Genomic DNA, 21,431 nt, shown 5'->3' on the forward strand with positions numbered 1-21,431 from the left:
CAGTGGACGCTTCTGATTATGCTATTGGCTATGTCCTGGGACAATTAAATCCAAACACAAAACTTGAACATGTCGTAGCCTATGGTGGTAGATCACTGAATAAAAATGAACAAAAATGGCACATAAACGAAAAAGAAGGGTTAGCACTTAAAGAGGGAATAAAACATTTTAATCCATATTTGGCCTCACACAAATTTACAGTTTATACAGATAATATAACTGTTCGTTGGATAGATACAATTAAAAATATACAAGGGAGACTAGGTAGATGGGCACTTGAACTTCAAGGATATGACTTCGAAATAATGCATAGACCTGGGAAGAAAAATAATGCAGATGCCCTGTCAAGAAGAGAGTATGAAAAGATAGGTCCAGAATATTTTCCGCAGAATGAAATTGAACAAACAGTTGCAGCCATGAGCAATAAGAAGTACGAAATCATAACATTTGATTACAAAGGAGATGACGAACAGCAACCCAACATTCTTACAATAACAGATACTGGTAATGAGGATGATGAAACATTAGAAAACATTGACCCAGAACAGTTTAAGAAGCGTAAAACATTTCGGCACCTTCAAAGACATTGCCCAGATTTTGTTGAAATTTTTAATTACAAATTAGATGGCCAAGTACCTGAGGAAAGACAGAAAGCTAGACAAATGGATGCGAAAGCCTTCCATTACGAAATTGATAATGGTATACTTTATCATTTTTTTAATGCAAGATCTAGAAGCCTACCAAAAGGACAAAACATGGTTAAGCAGCTAGCAATACCAAGAACCCTACGGAAGGAGGTTTTAGAAGCTTTCCATGACAATATTGTTGGATGTCACCAAGGAGAAGAAAGGACATATGAAGCTGTACGTCAACGATATTACTGGCCAAACATGTATACAGATATCAAGACATACATTAAGACCTGTGAAATCTGCCAAAGATCTAAAAGAAATACACACAGCCATCCATTGCCATTGAAACCAATGCCAATAGAAGAACTTTTTTCAAGATGGCACATGGATATTTTAGAACTCACAGAGACTCCAGAAAAATATCGCTAATTATTGTTGGTGGTTGATAGCGGATCCAAATGGTGTGAAGCTTTTCCCATGAGAACACAAGAAGCAACAGAAGTAGCCAACATCCTGTTTAGAGAGATAATTGCCCGTTTTGGTGCACCACGCTGTATTGTATCTGATCAAGGTGCCAATTTTCTTTCAAAGCTTGTTGCAGCTTTATGTGAGCTTCTCCAAATCAAACGCCACTATACAAGTGCATATCATCCACAAACAAATGCAGCATGTGAACGGATGAACTCATTCATTGTCCAATCTTTGAGAGCTCAACTGGAAAAACAGACAGATTGGCCAAACTATATAGCACCTATAATGATGGCTTATAGAATGACACCAGCTACTCAGTCTACTCAATACTCACCTTTTCACCTTCTCTTTGGACAAGAAATGAGAGCACCTATTGATGTTGCCTTAATTCCAAAGTCAACATTGCCTAAAAACCATAGAGAATACCTCAATAAATTTATTAAGGACCTCCTATTAACAAGGGATGTTGCTGCAGAAAACACAAAAAGAGCACAAGCAAAATACAAAACACAGCATGACAAAAGAGCAGTGAAACCCACATATTTACCTGGTGACAAACATGACAAAGTAATGCTATTTTGTAAAAAGGTTAAAAAAGGTCAAAGTCCAAAATTAAAAGTTAGGTGGACAGGCCCATTCACAATAACAAACCTTGGACCCCCCGACTGTAATACTTTTAAACTAAGAAGGGACAGCGATAACAAAATCTCAAAGAAATTAGTTAATGCAAGTCGTCTGAAAGTATTTAACAGTAAAACAGACCGCCCTGACTACCTCCTAGATGATAATGATGATCTATTTGAAGAAGATGAGGATGATGAAGATGAAAATCAACAAGTCCAGAATGAAAACACAGAGAATCAAACACAAGACACAATGTCTAATTCTCAACCCAAAAATGCACCCAGGAATAATCAAAACAAAAATAATCAATCTAAAAATTCAAAGCAAAGTAAAAAAGTGCTTCCTGACAATTTAAATGAAAAGCAAAATACAAATAAAACTGCTCAACAAGCTACAACAGAAATACAAATTACACCTGATGATGTTGAAAAGATTATATCATCGGCATGGGTAAACAAGAAACTATGCTACAAAATAAAAATTAAAAACATGTCAAAAACAGAATGGGTACACCAAGATAAAATCCCAGAGAATATGAGAAGAGAATTTCATGAAAACAGAACACATACTGGTAAAAAGAGAAAAAGACCATTACTAGAAAACAAACATAAATTTTTTGAACCTTCAAATGAACCACAAAATGTAACTGCAATAGACCAAAACAATGATGTTAAATATAAACAAAGACCAAAAATAAATTGGGATAAATTTCCAGTGGAAGCTGTAAAACTAGAAAATAACAGATTTTTCGTCAAAACCATATTGAGAAATAATAGGATATCACATTATCAACCCTTACACAGAGTAAATGGAGAAGATCAGCATGCTTTTACAAACTTGCTTGATTATTTTTATGGTGACCAGTTTTATAACATTATGCTGACCCTTACAGGCAATTCACAAACAAAAGATATGGGACCAGCATGTTTTGTTACAGGCTCTCACATTACACATTTTAAAATAGAAAATAATGTCCCAAAATGTTTCATACACTATGAGGAAAAACATATTTATGATCCAGAGTGGGTACCGTTTGAAACTTGTCCCCCAGGACTTCTTAAAATTTTACAAAATAAATATGAAAATGAGTGGTTGAGATGTTATAACTAGATATTCAAGTAGTATTATACATGTTATGAGCATACATAAATGCATTGTGACATATTCTTTTGTATCATTGAAAAAATGTTATTTTTGTTCTGAATTTCTGGTTAAAGTACACAATATTCAGATTAGTTATAGTGTCTGTTAATTTAATCCTGCTGGACAAATGTATTGATTACATTAGTAGTTCTTACTATTAGATCCTTAAATATTGCAGGTGGACGGCACATCTACTGATGTACTTTTAAACCAAATTTACTTCAGATTATACAAAATGTACTTTATCAATGATACAAATAGAACTATCAAGTGTTCCCTATACATACATTGTGTATATGCATCACTGTTTTGAGCTGTGTTTTTTTTTATTATGACTTAAAAGATTTTTAGCTAAAAAGATAAAATAATTAAGGAGTACTTAATAAGGAAGTACAAAATAAACTGGCATACAGTTGCTAAATATATAAATTAGAAATAAGAAGAGAAAGTATAGGAAATTAAGGAAAAATATAAAGGGAAGAGAATTAGACATTCTTACATGTAGTATGTTATTTATTGTAATATTTATAAATAGGTAGTTCAGTTACTGGCCTAAAACTGTGGTATTCTAGTGAATATTTAAGAGATAAATAAATAAAAAATCCCTCGATTCAAATGAATTAATTATAATAAGAGATAAGGGTTAATTGGTGTCATGTATGATTATGATATTGGTTGCACTTACATTCATGAAGTAACCTTCCAATTGTGGACCCACACAATGATGGAATGGTGGACCCACAAAATGATGAAATGGTGGACCCACACAATGATGAAATGGTGGACCCACAAAATGATGAAATGGTGGACCCACACAATGATGAAATGGTGGACCCACAAAATGATGAATTGGTGGACCCACAAAATGATGAAATGGTGGACCCACAAAATGATGAAATGGTGGACCCATAGAAGTGACCATATTGTGCTTTTAAAAGTTAATGAAGACAAACAATGATGCACATATAATATTTTTCTAGTGAAAATTTATTTAATATTATAGGAACTAATTAGCAGAGATTTGTGATATATAATATATATATAGTGACATTTTTATAACCGTGCATGAATAGTGATGAAGATGAAGAGACAATGAGATGTTAAAGTTAAAACTTGAACCAGAAATATATGAACATTCATCCGTAAAAAACTATCAACCATGTGTTTCCCCAAAATGATGTTAACATGGAATATGACGATTGTGCTCAAGAACAAATATATTGCCTATATATATGTATTGAATATGTTTTTAATACAAAAACAGTTATTATTGCTTATGATATATTATTGATAGTGTTTTGTGTTTCAGTTATATTAATTAGATAATTCTTTGATATATTACATACTTATGGGTTAGGCATAAGTAATTTAATTTTTAAGGATAATATTTATGATATGATTACTAATATTTTTAACTTGTAGCTGATGACCGATATGGACAAAACATGATGGATAAAACATTGATAATCTTATCTTTCAGCTGTATTGTATATATTGCTATTTTTATGCCCCCTTATGCACCCAAAAATACTTCATGAAGTATGCAATGAGCTCATTGTCATTAATTATGTGAGAGTTGGACTTGTCAATATTAGTGAACTTCAGAGACCTTCCCTGATATGGACAACCTAAACTTGATCATTCCCCATCCAGGAACATGTATACATATATATATTTAGTAATGTTTTATACGTCGTATAACCAAGGCCAGTACATTGCACGTTCCTGACCTGGTTATTCATCTTGCTAGGTTGGGGGATCTAGCTGGTTGCTTGATATGAATACATGTCAACGTAACACAGATTCAAAGTTCAATATATAATGTTTATTAATCAGCATTCAGTAAAGTTATCAATCACAATTAAATCACATCATAAGTTCATGAGACATATTAAAACAGCATGTCTAATATCAATTCAATACAACTGTCTAAATCCAAGTATAAAACACAAGTGTCCAATATGTGACTGTCAAACAAGTGTCCCTAACTACATGGTCAACTGATATATATTGTTTCATTATTCAATTTACATAACATTAATACTCAAATAGCTAATTTACATAATAATGCTTATTTATCTATATTCCCAAATATCAAGTCTTTGTGACATAACTTAAATCATCTTAAAAAGTAAGAAATCCTTTTTGTATATATATAACACTTCTTTAATCCTTAATTCTCTATTGTCATTTAGGCCTCAGGGGATTACATAATAATTTGCTTTACACTTATCTAAAATTGTGAAGATTTATATTAACTATTTATCAAGTAAATTATTTCTTAAGCTAGTTCTAAATATCTTAACTATAATACTAAATTATAACAATGATTTGAATTCCACATTTTAACATTCTGACATCTAAAATATACTGGTTATAATAATCCGATATTTCCAAATCTGTCTGACACTGAAAAACTAGTAGTCCTGCTATATCCTTCAATTACAAGAGGGTATGAATGCCCTTTACTGTCATTTTCAGATACCTTTAGCGTCAAATTGGTTAAAATTTAATCGTGATTCGTCAAAATATCCTTATCATATTTCGTCAGAGGTCTCAAATAATTATCTTTACAGTTATTATTGGAAAAATTTAACGTGATTCGTTAAATCAATCGAATTTTTTTTATCGTCTAAAAGAAAGTGTACATATTTTATCGTCTGACATGCACCAAAAATTACCGTTAACATCATTTGGCCAAAATTTTTACCATTATTCTTCATGGAGATAACCCCATTACGACTCTGTTACAAACTGAAAAAAACAGGTTCCTTTAGGCAGCAACCATCAGTCAGGGGACTTACTGAAATAAGTGATTTTTAAATCACTTATTTGAGTTGCAAATTCGAGGTTTTGTCACAAATTGGGATTTTGTAGTTTTTTCAAAATTTTAAACTCATAGGTTTAAATAATATCTTTTAATTAGTAAAATTAAAAAATATGAACTTTTTGATTCTTTTAAGTAGCAAGGTTTATGCCTTTGATGCTATCATTTAGCTGAAAATTATATTTTAGTTGAAAAAATGCTATAATAATGGCTTTACATAATGAACTGATACTTTCTTAAAAGATTTTTCACAGCAGTGGGAGTATTTTTCCTGTGAAGTTCAAGGTTTCATCTTTCAGATTATGTAATAAAATTCTACTGTTCGCGATAAAAATTTCACTGTTCGGGGGTGTTGAAATTAGTGGGGGTAATTAACAGAATGATACTTAAAGAAGTGATTTTTGGGAAGGAAATTGAGGTCTGATACTTAAACAAGTGATTTTTATGTCATTATCCTAGATTCAGTACAATGTCATCACCTGATATGACCTGGTCATCCTAGACAACACAGATGTTGGTTCTGATAAGTTTAGAAACATAATTAGTCCTTGGATCATTAGTATTCTATATTTAAAGCTACAATAAAATTAAATCACTTCTTCTAGTGATTAATTTGTACTACTTAAATAGGTGATTATTAAAGAAAGACAACTCTAACTTCCAACCTTTATGGAAATAATGTTACTTGAATCAGTGATTTATAAAATCACTTGTTTAAGTAAGTCCCCTGACTGACCATTTGATTTTCTGGGGGGGGGGCTATGGTTTTTTTATTAATCTATTTTTTTCGCGACAAGTCGAAAACAATTTTTTTCTATCAATTTTAGCATTACATATAGTGGCAGCTGAGGGTGAAACAAACAATTTTTTTTTCTCAGAATCAAAAACAAATTATTTTTTTCTCCAAAAACTGGAAACAAACTTTTTTTTCCAAAAAAACCATAGCCCCCCCAGAAAATCAAATAGTTGCTGCCTTATAGTCTTTATAAACCAGTCTTTAGAGCTGAGGACAGGGGACTCTTAGATTTTTTTGCTTGTATATTATATATTTTAGAGAGTCAGGTCATAAACTTAATAACTTTAACCGCATGAAAATCCTAGTGATTGAACAGAACATTCACTGGAGTGATGCCCAGCGACAGGTTTGGGAAGCTTTTGGATAAAGGAATTAAATGTACATCATCTAAACGGCATCAATAAGAAATACTAGCAGTTTTATTTTAAACTTATTTTTGGATGTATATATTCACTGTCACGTCTATCATTGTCTATTGAGTATCGAGTTTTGTTTTATTTTATCATGATTGTGATGTTCAAGATTTGGGATTAAATCAATAGGCCAAATCTTACCTGAATTATTGAGCTATTTTACACGTACAATTAGTAATTGTTTAAATTACTGACGCTGACAAGCATTATTTGTTTAGCCAAATTATTTGTCAACACGATTTTATAACATCATCCTTGTATAATACCATCTTATATTAGTACTGTTGTGCAAATCTATACTTATATATTTTTTTCCTTATCTGCACAGTATAGTCTATTCTAGATTTCGGTACATACAATGTATTAAACATGTTAAATTTGCTGGTTGGTCCTTTTTATAGACTTGTATATATATATTTGTATTTGTCACATGTATCATAATCATGTTTTACTAATTGACAATAAAGAATTATTACTTTAAACAAAAACCCTGTATTATTTACAGAAAATCAGGGATCGCCTGAACTTGACGATCACAATACTGGTATGTTGACAATACTGCTATAAAATAATATTCCAGTATTGTGTTTGCTTTCCTAAAAAATACTACAATACTAGACTATGCATGAGCATGATCATAATGAGTGAGGGTTTGGATGGGGTTAAATGAATAAAGAATAATGCTCTTAAAAATTGAAAATTAGAGAATAACGGGAAAAAATGAAGATTAGAGGAGGGTGGTAAAGGGTTATTTTCGTGCAACGTGATCGCCGATTTTTATTTCACGTTCAACATGTTTTTACTTTTTTATTTGACGTTCAGTCGTGCAAGACGGGTGCCTCGTTCAGCGTGTTCTGCTTATTTAATTTTACGTGCATCGTGATTTTCAAAGTCTTATTTTGCGTGCTCGCGGTATTTTTCAAATAAAATTCAAACACTTGGCAGGGATCGTCAAGAAATACTTTTTTAAAAGCCGTAAACCAATTATATCATAAATGTGTATACTAAATCAGGAATATCAAGTAAAACAAAGAGTTAATATACAAGAAGACAGTGACTCAGTCACACAAGGTTCAAATAAAAGTATTTATTTTTCGTGCAACGTTCATTACAGAAATTATTTCACGTTCAACGTGAAATTATGTCTTATTTCACGTTTTTTTCGTGCAAGCACCCCCCCTTTACCACCCTCTTAGAGAAAAAAGGGGTTAATTTTTTGAAGATTAGAGAAAAAAGGGGTTATTTTTTTTAAAGATTAGAGAAAAAAGGGGTGAAAATTAAATGTTTACAGAATAACAGACCCCCCCCCCCCCTATCCAGACCCTCATGAGTGCATACAAGTATTGTTAGAAGTAAATATCTAATATATGATTCGGTGATGTTTATATAAGCAGGATAATTGTTTATCAACAAGGAATTTAGAGAAGTTTAATTAGCATGATTAGTATAAAGAATATATAATTGTAATCATTATTACAGCAGATTTCAGTGAGTATGTAGCTAAAGGTAATATCTTTGGTTAGCTTGCTTGTTAGCTAAACCGTGAAGTCATTGTTAGGTGAGGTAAACTACCCTCCTTTATTAGTAGACTAGCCCAACAGATAACCAATCTATCTCTCTGTAGGACTAAGTTACTTTAAAAGGAGGGTAGTATACCTTACCTAACAATGACTTCACGGTTCAGCTAACAAGCAAGCTAACCAAAGATATTACCATTAGCTACATACTGACTGAAATCTGCTGTAATATTCACTGAGATCAAAGGACATATACATGTATAGTCCAAATAATTATGAAGTCTGACTAATACAAAAAAAGTCATGTACATCACAACTTCCACAATTTCATTTAAACCAGGTAGTTGAGCATGTTGAGAGCTCCCTTATGAAACTGAATTGTTTGCCGCAAACTTGCAGCAGACTTGCTGCAAGCTTGCGGCAAACAAAAAGTTTGCAGGAACACAGAAAATAGTGTTTGCAGATGTTTGCCGCTAGCTGCAAACTTCCGGCAAACATTGCTGCAAGCTTGCGGCAAGTTTGCAGAAACATCAATGTATGCCGAAAGATTGCCAGAAAGTTTAAAATAATAAAGAATGTTTGCCGCAAGATTGCAGAAAACTTTGACCATTCAATATGTTTGCCGCAAGATTGCAGAAAACTTTGACCATTCTATATGTTTGCCAGAACATTGCAGGAATTACACAATATTGACTGGGCATGCCTAGTTGGCACTTCCTGGATGCTAACAATTTGAAAGTGTGGCTAGGTCATGTTGGTTGTGTTTGGAAATGCATTTCACATATAAGAGATCAAGGAGGCATTTTGGTTCAATAATATGGGATAATCAGTATGTAATAAATGATTCATAGAACTGCATGTTTTGATAAAATAATTAATGTTATCATTATACATAATTAAGTAAGCAACTATATATACATGTATGTGTGGTTGAAAAACTTAAGCTATTATAAATTTGAATTTGTTACTGATGTACTGCACCATGTAATGCAGTTATACCTAGCTTTATACTCAATACATCTTGAGATTTTACCTTTTTTAGTTTTTAATACAGGTATATTATATATAATTATGTCATTTAATTGAGAATGACTCCATCCACTTTTTCAAAACTCAAATGCATGTATGTATTTCCTCACATCTCACATGAGTTTGCAATAATTCTTTCAATGACTGTTTGTATAAAGACAGGAATTGACTTTTTAAAAATGTTGCTGTGTAATTTGAATTAGATAAAGTGAATGTGTCTACACACATGACATTGGTATATGTGTAGTTCCTGCAAGTTTGCCGCAAAATTGCAACAAACAATTGCCGCAAGCTTGCAGCAAATCTAATTTGCATAATTATGTTTGCCGCAAACTTCATTTGCATGGTAAAATAGTTGCGGCAAGTTTGCAGCAAACGTTTGCTGCAAGCTTGCGGCAATGTTTGCTGCAAACTTGTGGCAAATGTTTGCCGCAGGGCTTATTTTTCGGTAAGGGAGTTCATTGAAGGCACTGGCTACGGTTACATGGAAATGTAACAATAATAAAAATATTATTGTTACATTGGAGTCTAATTGCCGGAATGCAAAGTTGGGTGAGGAACCGATTAATTACAAATGTAACAATAATTACTGAGGCTACGGTTACATTACGTTATTGTTACATGAAAATCAGCAATGTACGCTAGATTGATTAAACTTAAATCTTCTATAGTTGTATTGCTTCATTCTTTCATATGTACTAAACAATAATTGTAATTTAATACTGATAAATAATAAAATATTATTATTCAACAAATGGTGTACAACTTGAATAGTTTTACTACGTATTAATGGTTTTGATGTTCTTAAAGATACTACTCAAGATTAGGAGTGTGACTGTCAAAGGCGAAAAATAAAGTTCAATGGTTTCACTTTTTTTAAAGTATTTAACTGCACACCTACTCTTATTACTGTCATCATACTTTGAACCAATTTTGTTTATGGTGAAAAAAAATAAAACTTGGGATGCGTTTTAAACGAAACTGAAACAATATCAAGACATACATTTCATACAGCTTTATAACTTGACGCAAATTGACAATCAGAAGCAAAGTTTGCTAACTGTAACTTAAATACTAAGAAATTCTGTATGTACACGTATCCGCGGAGGACGTAATTTCGTTCATCAAAAGTGTGTCAGACTTTAAAAACAACTTACTGGATTTGTAGAAATTGTCATTGTAAATAAAAAAATTACAGTAAATAAATTGTATGTTATAAATGTATGTAATAAATGTCCTCAACTTTTATTATTTAGTACATATTACTAGTCCCATCGTACATTGCTTTTTTTCATGTAACAATAACGCAATGTAACCGTAGCCTCAATAATTATTGTTACATTCGTAATTAAACAGGTCCTTACCCAACCATGCATTCCGGCATTTAGTCTCTAATGTAACAATAATATTTTTATTATTGTTACATTTCCATGTAACCGTAGCCAGTGCCTTCATTGAAATTGAGTGAATATTTTCTGTCAGTGCTGAACTTTTATTTTTATTAGATATCAAATCCGATGAGAAATTGAGACAGGACAATAATTTTTATAAGATTTTTCTAGTTAATATTAGCACCAAGAAAAAGTATAATTTTAAAGTTGTTCAAATGTTAGATTTCTTAATTATCTTTTTATCATTTTTTATTTTAACAATAGTTTTATCTTATTTTTCCTTCTACCATGTCTATCATTTCTATTAAATATACAATAAATTGATTAAAATTTCCTAAACCAATGCATTATTTATATTTTTTTGCATGTAAATATGATTGTTATTTGTATTATTAAAATATTTGTGATTTAAACCGTGTGACACGGGTGCTCCGTTGAGGAGGAATTTACTTAGAGAAGAAGATTTATAAACAATCAAATACGAAAAAAATGTATTTAAGATCGAAGTGATCATAATTTATATAAATAAGCTTGACAGATGATACCAAAAACTATACATATGATAGAAGATTTGTACTTATTGCTTTTTCTCCAACGAAACGACTGTGCCCTCGAGAATTGTTGATGAAACGGTTGCGGTTTTTTGTAAGACCGGGAACCATGAAAGATTTTACTAAAAACCGGCTAAAAGTGGAATGAAAAGACCAAATATAAAGTTTATTTACAATCACTGGGTCGATGCCACTGCTGGGGAGATTTATTTCCCCGAGGGTATCACAAGCCCAGTAGTTAGCACTTTTTGTATATATAAATTTACTGTTAACAAATTTTTGAATTTTTTGAAATTCTGAGGCTAGGATGAAAAATTTTGTCCTGCTTTTTTTTAGTTGTAATCCCTGTCCTGCCTTTTTATTTTTTACTCTATTTGGTCCTGCCTTTTTTTTACTAGTTTATCCTGACTTTTTTTACACACATTGTCATCCTGCCTTTTTTTTTACCAAGTTGCTCATCCTGCCTTTTTTTTTACTCAAAACTCCTATCCTGCCACTTTTTTTTCAAATTTCATCCTAGCCCCCCCCCCCCCCCCCCATAGAAATCAAATGGTAGCTCCCTTACTGATGAGTCTTTTGTAGACGAAACGAGGCGCGTCTGGCGTATAAACTAAATTTAATCCTGGTATCTATGACATTGTATGACGAGTTTATCGTGACATAGTCATCTGATAGTAGTGTTATGTTAGTAGCAAGGTTCCCATACTTTTTACCGGCTTTGGGTAAGCGGAAGCCATTTTTGATAGTAGAAAATAGGCACTGGCTACGGTTACATGGAAATGTAACAATAATAAAAATATTATTGTTACATTGGAGACTAATTTCCGGAATGCAAAGTTGGGAGAGGAACCGAATAATTACGAATGTAACAATAATTACTGAGGCTACAGTTACATTACGTTATTGAAATGAAAACCAGCAATGTACGCTAGATTTATTAAACTTAAATTTTCTATAGTTGTATTGCTTAATTCTTTCATCTGTACTAAACAATACTTGTAATACTGATAACTAATAAACATTATTATTTAACAAATGGTGTTTAGGGTGAAAAAAAATAAAACTTGGGATGCGTTTTAAACGAAACTGAAACAATATCAAGACATAAATTTCATACACTATACAACTTGACGCAAATTGATACACCAAAAGCAAAGTTTGCTAACTGTAACTTAAATACTATTCTGTATATATATATATGTACATGTATCCGTGGAGGACGTAATTTTCGTTCTTCAAAAATGTGTCGGACTTTAAAAACCATGAAAACCATCTAATGGATTTGTAGAAATTGTCATTGTAAATAAAAAGTTACAGTAAATAAATTGTATGTAATAAATGTATGTATTGTAAATATAAAATAAATGTCTTCAACTTTTATTATTTGGTACATATTACTAGCCCCATCGTACATTGCTGTTTTTCATGTAACAATAACGCAATGTAACCGTAATTATTGTTACATTCGTAATTAAACAGGTCCTTACCCAACCATGCATTCCGGCATTTAGTCTCCAATGTAACAATAATATTTTTATTATTGTTACATTTCCATGTAACCGTAGCCAGTGCCTAGAAAATATCCAAGCAAAATATTAAAGCTTTTTGATGCTTGTGTTAAACCTATACTTCTTTTATACTGTAGTGAAGTTTGGTCTCTGTATATGATAAAAGATATTACAAATATCCAAGCAAAATATTAAAGCTTTTTGATGCTTGTGTTAAACCTATACTTCTTTACTGTAGTGAAGTTTGGTCTCTGTATATGATAAAAGATATTACAAATATCCAAGCAAAATATTAAAGCTTTTTGATGCTTGTGTTAAACCTATACTTCTTTACTGTAGTGAAGTTTGGTCTCTGTATATGATAAAAGATATTACAAATATCCAAGCAAAAATATTAAAGCTTTTTGATGCTTGTGTTAAACCTCTACTTCTTTACTGTAGTGAAGTTTGGTCTCTGTATATGATAAAAGATATTACAAATATCCAAGCAAAATATTAAAGCTTTTTGATGCTTGTGTTAAACCTATACTTCTTTACTGTAGTGAAGTTTGGTCTCTGTATATGATAAAAGATATTACAAATCTAGAGTCAAAATATTGGTCATTGGCTACCATCAAAGTCCAAATTAAATTTGCAAAAACTTTAATTGGAGTAAATAAATCAGCTGTCAACTTAGCAGTACTAGCTGAACTTGGTATGTATCCAGTTTTTATAGAAGCTATAAAACTGTCAATTGGCTTCTGGTTGCATGTGATCAAATCTGATAACAATTGTTTACTAAAAGATGTATATTGTTCCAACCTGCAATTAACCAATGGATTTGCTAAAAAGATTGAACAGTTACTTGCTACATTAAACTTTTCACATGTTTGGAAAAATCATGATACTATTTCAAAAAGGCGTTTATTATATGCAATTCATACCAAACTTAATGATAGATATCTTAATTATTGGAAAGAAAATATATTTTGTAATAATAAATCAGTACATGGTAATAAGCTGAGAACATATAAACAGCTTAAAGAAAATTATAAATTGGAAAACTATTTATTGTTAAATATAGACAAAAAAGTAATAGGGCATTTTGCTAAAATTCGTATTAGTAATAGTGTTCTTAGAATTAAACAAGGGCGTCACACTAAAACCCCTGTAGAAGAAAGAATTTGTCCTTTGTGCCTCTTAGAAGTTGAAGATGAATTTCATTTCACTTTAAAATGTACAGAACTAAATATAATTAGAGACCAACTGTTTTCCAAAATTAGTGAAATAGTTCCCTCTTTTTTAAATATGACTAATGAAGCAAGATTTAAATTTTTATATACGTGTGTTGAGACTAATATAATTAAAATTATTGTTAAATTTATAAGCGACATGTACATTTCTAGAAATGCTTTATTAAGCATTAAATAACTTTGTGATACCACCTCCTCATATAATGTTTATGAAATTGGTATGATATATATATATATATATATATATATGTTTGTATGTTTGTGTATAACAAATTTGTATTGTCTTGGTATCAATCCTGTAATTTTGGATTTTAAACCAAAAAAAATTACTTACTTACTTACTGCTAATTATTTCAAAAGCAAATTTCATCAAATTTGAACATTTTTTTTTATTTCAGTTGAAGCTTTTGTTTAATGATCTTTAATTATAATAGCTTATAATATTTTCTCTAATTCGTCAATTTATCCCTATCTGCACCCATTGTATAGAAAAAAATAATAAAAAAAAACGTGTGGTTCGTTTGATCTCAGTTCTTCATTGGTTAACATCCGATTATGACGTCGAATTTTCTTGCTTTCCTCATAATTTCCTATTGTGACGGCACGAAAAAGGCGACCATGCCTGATGACGTCACATAGAAAGAACACATCTTTATGCAGAACACTTTTTTTTTCTCTGCACTCTAAGACATTTGGAGTCAATACTATAGATCATAAACTAAAATTAAAATTTTTTGATACTCTTATAAAACCCATAAGTACTTATGGATCTGAAATATGGATAAGTGATACAATATAAAAGACTTAAATATTGATAAATTACCTTTTGAAAAAATTCATAATAAATTTTGTAAAAATATTTTAGGAGTTCACAAGAGAAGTTCAAATATGGCAGTAAAGTGTGAATTAGGAAGACAACCTACTTTGAATCATATACTAATCCTAGCCCTTAAATATTATGATCGACTTAAACAGCTTCCATCTGACAGATTGCTTAGTGAAACATATAAATTAGATCATTCATTATATACTGGCGGACACAGATCTTGGCACAAATTTATCTCGAACTCCATTGAAAAATATAATTTAACAGACAATAATCTCAATTTAAAGAACTTAAAGGAAAATATTAATAACCAACATTCTAATAACACTTTGCATAATCTAGAAAAATTACGTTCAATAGTGAACAAGACAATAAATTACATTTATACGCCAATATTTATCCAGAAAAATTTAAATTGCAAAACTATCTATCTTATAAATGTTCTCCTAATATAACAAGAAATCTTACAAAATTAAGAATTAGTTCCCACCCTCTTTTGATTGAAAAGGGTAGATATTTCAGACCAAAAATTAAGAGAGAAAACAGAATATGCTTGAACTGCAATCAAATAGAGGATGAAAGACATTTCCTTATTTATTGCAAAAAGTTTGAAAATTATAGAAAACAACTATTTAATAAACTAAATTTTAATTCACAAGATCTGTGACCTGAAAAGTTATGAAAACCATTATTAGTTTACTTAACCCACAAAATATTGATGATACAAAAAAATATATGCCATTACATACAATTATGCTTTGAATCTTTGTAATTTTATTCATTTAACCTTGATTTGATATTTTGTCATACATATTAATATATATTTATTTATGTGATGTAATATCATGTTAATGTGGGGGAAGACATCATTATACTTGTATTGATTTTCCTGATTTAATAAAAACTTGAAACTTGAGAACAGTCACAAAGAAGCAATAAGTTTGCCTGCGTATTGTTTGAAAATCATAGAGAAACAGATTCCACCACCAAATCTTGTGTAATACCATGATAAAGCGGCGTCTGTAATTTCCGATATACAAATTAAGGTGGTTGTATATCGGAAATCAGGTATGCGTTTTATAAAAATGAGCTTTAGGGCAAAGGAAGCAATTTGATATTATAAAAACATAAATATCATCTATAGAGTATAAGTTCCAAGATGTACACCAACACGATATTCCTGAAGCTAATGATCTTCAGTTAACGTTATAATTATATGAACTTAAAATCAGTAATGGACGGAAATGAAATCATATTGAAAGACAACATGAAACAACCTCATATGCTTCCAACAAAAGTATTGGGCGAACATATAAACATTGCTAGAGTAAACAGTATGCCATACAGACGTGCACAATGCCGCATCACTGGTTTATGAGTGCCTAAATTAAACTGGTAGTGTCATACATGTACATTATGCATGTAAGAAGTATATTCCGTAGTTTCGACCTGTATAGAGCTGTTTGATTAGATCTTGGTCAATTAAACACATAAAAAATACATTGCATAAAAGAAAGTAAACTTCCCGGAGAAAATATTAACAAAATTATCCAACTATAAGTTTAATTTTAAAAAGGGATGTCTATATAACCTGACAAAATGAACGCTCGACTTTATCAACCAATAGAACGGACGGAAGACAAATGTCATATTCCTGGCTGGGTATAAGAATTTTTCTGAAGAAAATCGTGGGTTAAACCAGATTTAGTATCTAGCTAATCCTCTCACTCTCACTCGTATGACAGTTGTTTATTGTACCGTTATATTGACAAAATTGGGTGAACAACCCAAACAGAAATAATTGGTTTGCGTGCCAATAATTGGAATTTTAAAAGTTGACACACTGATTATGTACACATACATCACAAACATACAAACACAACTGAATTAAAAATTTTAACCGGATTTTTGTGACAAATATACAAATAAATCTGTAAAAGATGTATGCCAACAAAAAAAGTTTTTGTAGTTGAAAGAACAAACAGTTTTCATAAATTTGACAGTCATCCATGCTATAACAACATTGTAATGATAGTGCCCGGATCTTGATAGTCATCAATCTTATATACATCAATATTGTAATGTAAGCACCAGGTACTTGACTGTTACATTAAGAAAACTGTTTGTTCTTTCAACTACGGATCTTGATAGTCACTCATCTTATTCCACAACACTGTAATGTAAGCACAAGGATCTTAACAGTCACCCATCTTATATTACACTATTGTAATGTAATCACCAGGATCTTGACAGTCTTCAATCTTATAACACACTATTTTAATGTAAGCACCAGGATATTGACAGTCACCAATCTTTTATACCACTACACTATAATGTAAGCACCAGGATCTCAACGGTCACCCATTTTATAACACAACATGGTAATGTAAGCAACCCAATGTTGACAAATACCTATATTGAAATAAAACTTCGTTGGCCTAGTTGACGGCTTCATATCGACTCGATCAATGTCGAGGAAGAACCTTCCAAAACCTTCATGTACAAATTCAATCCACAGCATTCTTGCCAAATGGATGGAGCCTTGGAGAGGACGATAGATTGCACAAGGAGAAAATGTGACTCCCTGCTCGTCAGGAACCTTACATGTGACGTTCTTAGAAGTATCAGCAATAATGAAACCCACCACTCTGAGACGATATCGACAGATCCGGAGAATGGGTTATTCTTAACTTCAACTATATCATTATGACCTATGATCTATGACATATTCACTTGAAATCTACATCTGCTATGAGAATGCAACAAAAGGCATTTATAGCTAGCCAAATTGAGACATGTATTTCTCTGACCAGTGTCTTCTGGTCACATCGGAGGAAGGAATACCTGTCGTTACTACAACAATGAACAAAATGGAAGATTACTTTCATCTCGTCGAGGAAGACTTCTTTCTTCTAAAGGAAAACATCTATATCGTAACTCGTCGGAAAGCTGAATTATAAAAAAATCGTAAACAGAAAACTAACCTTCTACAAAAGATCAATTTTGAACATGATGGCTTCTTTCAGAGACGATTATATATAATTCAGTGTTAATAGTGATACTATAATCTTTAAATAGAAACACTTCGTCTTCTTTAAGTGATACCGTAGATTGTGTATTGCATAATCATTCGTGTTTAACATTTGAAATAGTGATACCAGAAAGATATTAAACGGAGAATATGCTGCATCACATCAATCGATTTCACGATTTATGTACTAAGTAAAGTTTGGACCTTACCTTTCAATTTTATATTTGAACCGTAGCCTTTCACATGTCCAGTACATCCCACGAGAAAGCAGTTTCGTGGAAATCGTCTACTTGGACATAATTTGTAGATAACCAAAGCGTTAGTTGCTATTGAATCATTGTATTTAGTGCCTTTAATCAATTATAAAGCATTCAAACAATTTATCCGTTTCTTTTCATGGATTTTCACCGTTTGTATAAGGGTTTGCTCTATATCCCATTTTCCAGACTGTATCATTTTTCGTGTCTTATATACCTATATGGAGTTATTTTCTTTGAGAACGATAGGTTATTCTTTTAAAATATTAACCCGGACGATACCAAGTTGCAATGAAATGTGCCCCAAGGCATTAAACATTGATCTGTGTCAGTTATCCTGATTAAACTACTACACTGTGACTGTTTGTTAACAGATTTTATTCATTTTATTTTACATGAATTAATCATAACGAAAAATTGAAAGAAAAGTTGCAAGTCACAGTTTTTTTGTCACTCTCGTCTGTTGAACATTCAACCGAAGCAATACCAACTGGTGCACCGGCTGCTGCGGATAATTTTGCCTTTTTACTTCCATCTGACGGTCTTACTCCATACAAGATGTTCAATACTTCTATTTGTTGATCGGCGGAAGTCCTTTTGTAAACTCTTACTGCTTTACTACGATGACCTGCAATACATAGCTTTATTATTTTTGTGTTTACGTAAGCACCTTTTTGTATTTAACTGCATATTCATAAAGCACATAAAGCACAATAAATGGAATTAAACTCAAAATTTGACCAGTGACTTAAGCATGATGGACACACAGACGAGCGGACGGGTAATGTCGGTAATGTTAAATCTGATTACCCAAAACATTCATGATCTGGACAAATAAAATCTTAATACGTTTCATGAAGTCTCTGTCAAAGCATGCAAAGATAATAATACATTTTTGTTACCATCATCAGTAACAGATATTGGGTAATATCATACAGACAAGGAAAACTCTCTTGTTTTTTTCATGCCATTTTTGTGTGTGCTAAATAAGAATATTAAAATTAAAACGTTTCATTTTTACTATTATATTACCTGTAGTTTCGGCCACACGTTGTTCTTCTTTGCAAGCATTATAAAAACGTGTATCTGTTGATGCTCGGAGGCTATGGTTTGTGCATTTTCCAGTTAGTCCAATACTTGTGCACAACCGTTTCACAGTGCCTTGTAAAGTGGTGTGTCCAATAGGAGTTTACTATCCTAATGTCCATCTTTGACATGATTTAAAGGTGTAAGGTAAAAACAATCCTTTCCTCTGTTTGTTGGACTGAAATACCAGAAAACGTAATGTAAAATCTTACTTCAAACACACATAATGTAATAATGTAAAGTTGATTTTTAAAAATTATAGGTAAATTAAGTCTGGCGTATATACTAAATTTAGTCCTGGTATCTATGATGAGTTTATTTAAAAGGACATTACGTTAGATTAGATCAACCACGAAAAACTGTTCAAAACACTTTTAAAACAAATATTTAAGATTTTATCATATTCAAGCATGAGAAAAATATTAAAAAAAAACCGGTATGAAATATTGTGTACTCGTATTGGAAATATGTAATGCGACCTTTGGATGTCTGTTTTTGTTTTTTGTTCTGTTTTGTTACATGCATATTTACGGAAGCCGTAAGGGGACACACAAAAAAAATAAGAAAATATTTTTTTTAATTCGAGATCACGATAAAACATAACGGTTTTACCAAGATCTCGATAAAAAATATCTCGTTATCTCGATAAAACGAAATTGTTATATCGTTATCTCGATTTATTTTATCGAGAGATCTCGGATTATTATATCATTATCTCGAATTATTATATCGTTATCTCGATTAAACGAAACTGTTATATCGAGATCTCAGATTACCATATCGTTATCTCGATTTATGAGATCGAGATCTCGGATTATTAAATCGTTATCTCGGTTGAATATATCGAGATCTCGATAAAAATATATCGTTATCTCGATAAAACGAAACTGTATTTCTGAATTCTTCATTTTGATGTTATCAGAAAAAAAATCAAAGCACTCTTAACATTTTCAACTTAATTCATTCATTTATTTAGTTTCGGAGAATAAACCTTTTGTTTCTCTATCAATAGGCTTTCGAATGAGGTATAATGTATATCTGTAAGTAGGGGCTGAAGGGTCGCAGCAGTCCATTTCAATATTCCAAATATCCATTCCATTATTCAAAATTGACTATTTTCACAATTTTCACGCGTATTTTGGTATTTAGGTCATCCGTTATCCATCTAATAGCCAATAGCCATTGTGGCACAATGGACATGTTATATCTAAAAATATGGGATGACTAACAGCAAAGGTAACGTGAAAAAAGTTAACGTTGAGTATTTCAATATTTATATATAAGTTTTGGTATCCAGGTCGTCCATACATTGAACCAACGAATTTCTGTCAAAAATAGTTAGGAAAATCTACTAGTTTATTCTCCGAAATGAATGAATTAAGTTAAAAAATTGAAAGAGTGCTTTGAATTTTTTTTCTGATATTAATTTGAAAATTGGTTTTATAACATCAAAATGACGAATGCAGAAATACAGTTTCGTTATATCGAGTTAACGATATATTTTTATCGAGATTTCCATATATTCAATCGAGATAACGATTTAATAATCCGAGATCTCGTTTTAATAAATGGAGATAACGATATTATAATAATCCGAAATCTCGATATAACAGTTTAGTTTTATCGAGATAACGATATGATAATCGATATAACGATATAATAATCCAAGATATCGATATAATTAATCGAGATAACGATATCATAATCCGATATATCGATATAACAGTTTCGTTTTATCGAGATAACGATATAATAAATCGAGATTAAGATGTATTTTTTATCGAGATATCGGTAAAACGGTAATGTTTTATCGTGATCTCGAATTAAAAAAAATATTTTCTATTTTTTTGTGTGTCCCCTTACGGCTTCCGTACATATTAGACGTTTTTCTGCTGCCTTCGTTTTTTAAAGTTCTATATATTCTTTACGCATTTCAATTTTCATATTCTCTCATGCTCTATACATTTATGAGGGAATCGGCACAGAGAGGGATAATATACTATTAGATTCATATTTTAAAATTTGGGGAGGGGGATACCACTATTGTCATTTTCACGTATTCGGAATACCATTTGTCAGGTTTTTTTTGTAAGTGCA

The 21,431-nt window shown here is 31.4% G+C and overlaps 1 protein-coding gene and 1 long non-coding RNA gene across 11 annotated transcripts in view; both read right to left on the reverse strand.

Moving 5' to 3' along the window:
- LOC139523129 (vacuolar protein sorting-associated protein 4B-like) overlaps positions 1-11,509 on the reverse strand; it is a 41,597-nt gene extending 30,088 nt beyond the window's left edge. For 4 of the 10 annotated variants that reach the window (XM_071316923.1, XM_071316916.1, XM_071316922.1 and 1 more), the window contains exon 1: positions 11,421-11,509. The gene's annotated coding sequence lies outside the window, so the exon portion shown is untranslated. Of the gene's footprint in view, positions 1-5,551; positions 5,571-11,388 lie in introns of those variants that run through there. The other 6 variants (XM_071316921.1, XM_071316924.1, XM_071316917.1 and 3 more) reach the window with 6 other exon arrangements.
- Positions 11,510-18,608: 7,099 nt separating this feature from the next.
- LOC139522307 (uncharacterized) lies at positions 18,609-19,605 on the reverse strand. Its single transcript, XR_011664379.1, has 2 exons — positions 19,281-19,605; positions 18,609-18,876 (listed from the first exon to the last, which is right to left on the reverse strand). It is a non-coding gene; the product is annotated as an uncharacterized lncRNA (long non-coding RNA).
- Positions 19,606-21,431: the final 1,826 nt, after the last annotated feature.

This window comes from Mytilus edulis, chromosome 5, assembly GCF_963676685.1.
Source record: "Mytilus edulis chromosome 5, xbMytEdul2.2, whole genome shotgun sequence".
Classification (NCBI taxonomy): domain Eukaryota; kingdom Metazoa; phylum Mollusca; class Bivalvia; order Mytilida; family Mytilidae; genus Mytilus; species Mytilus edulis.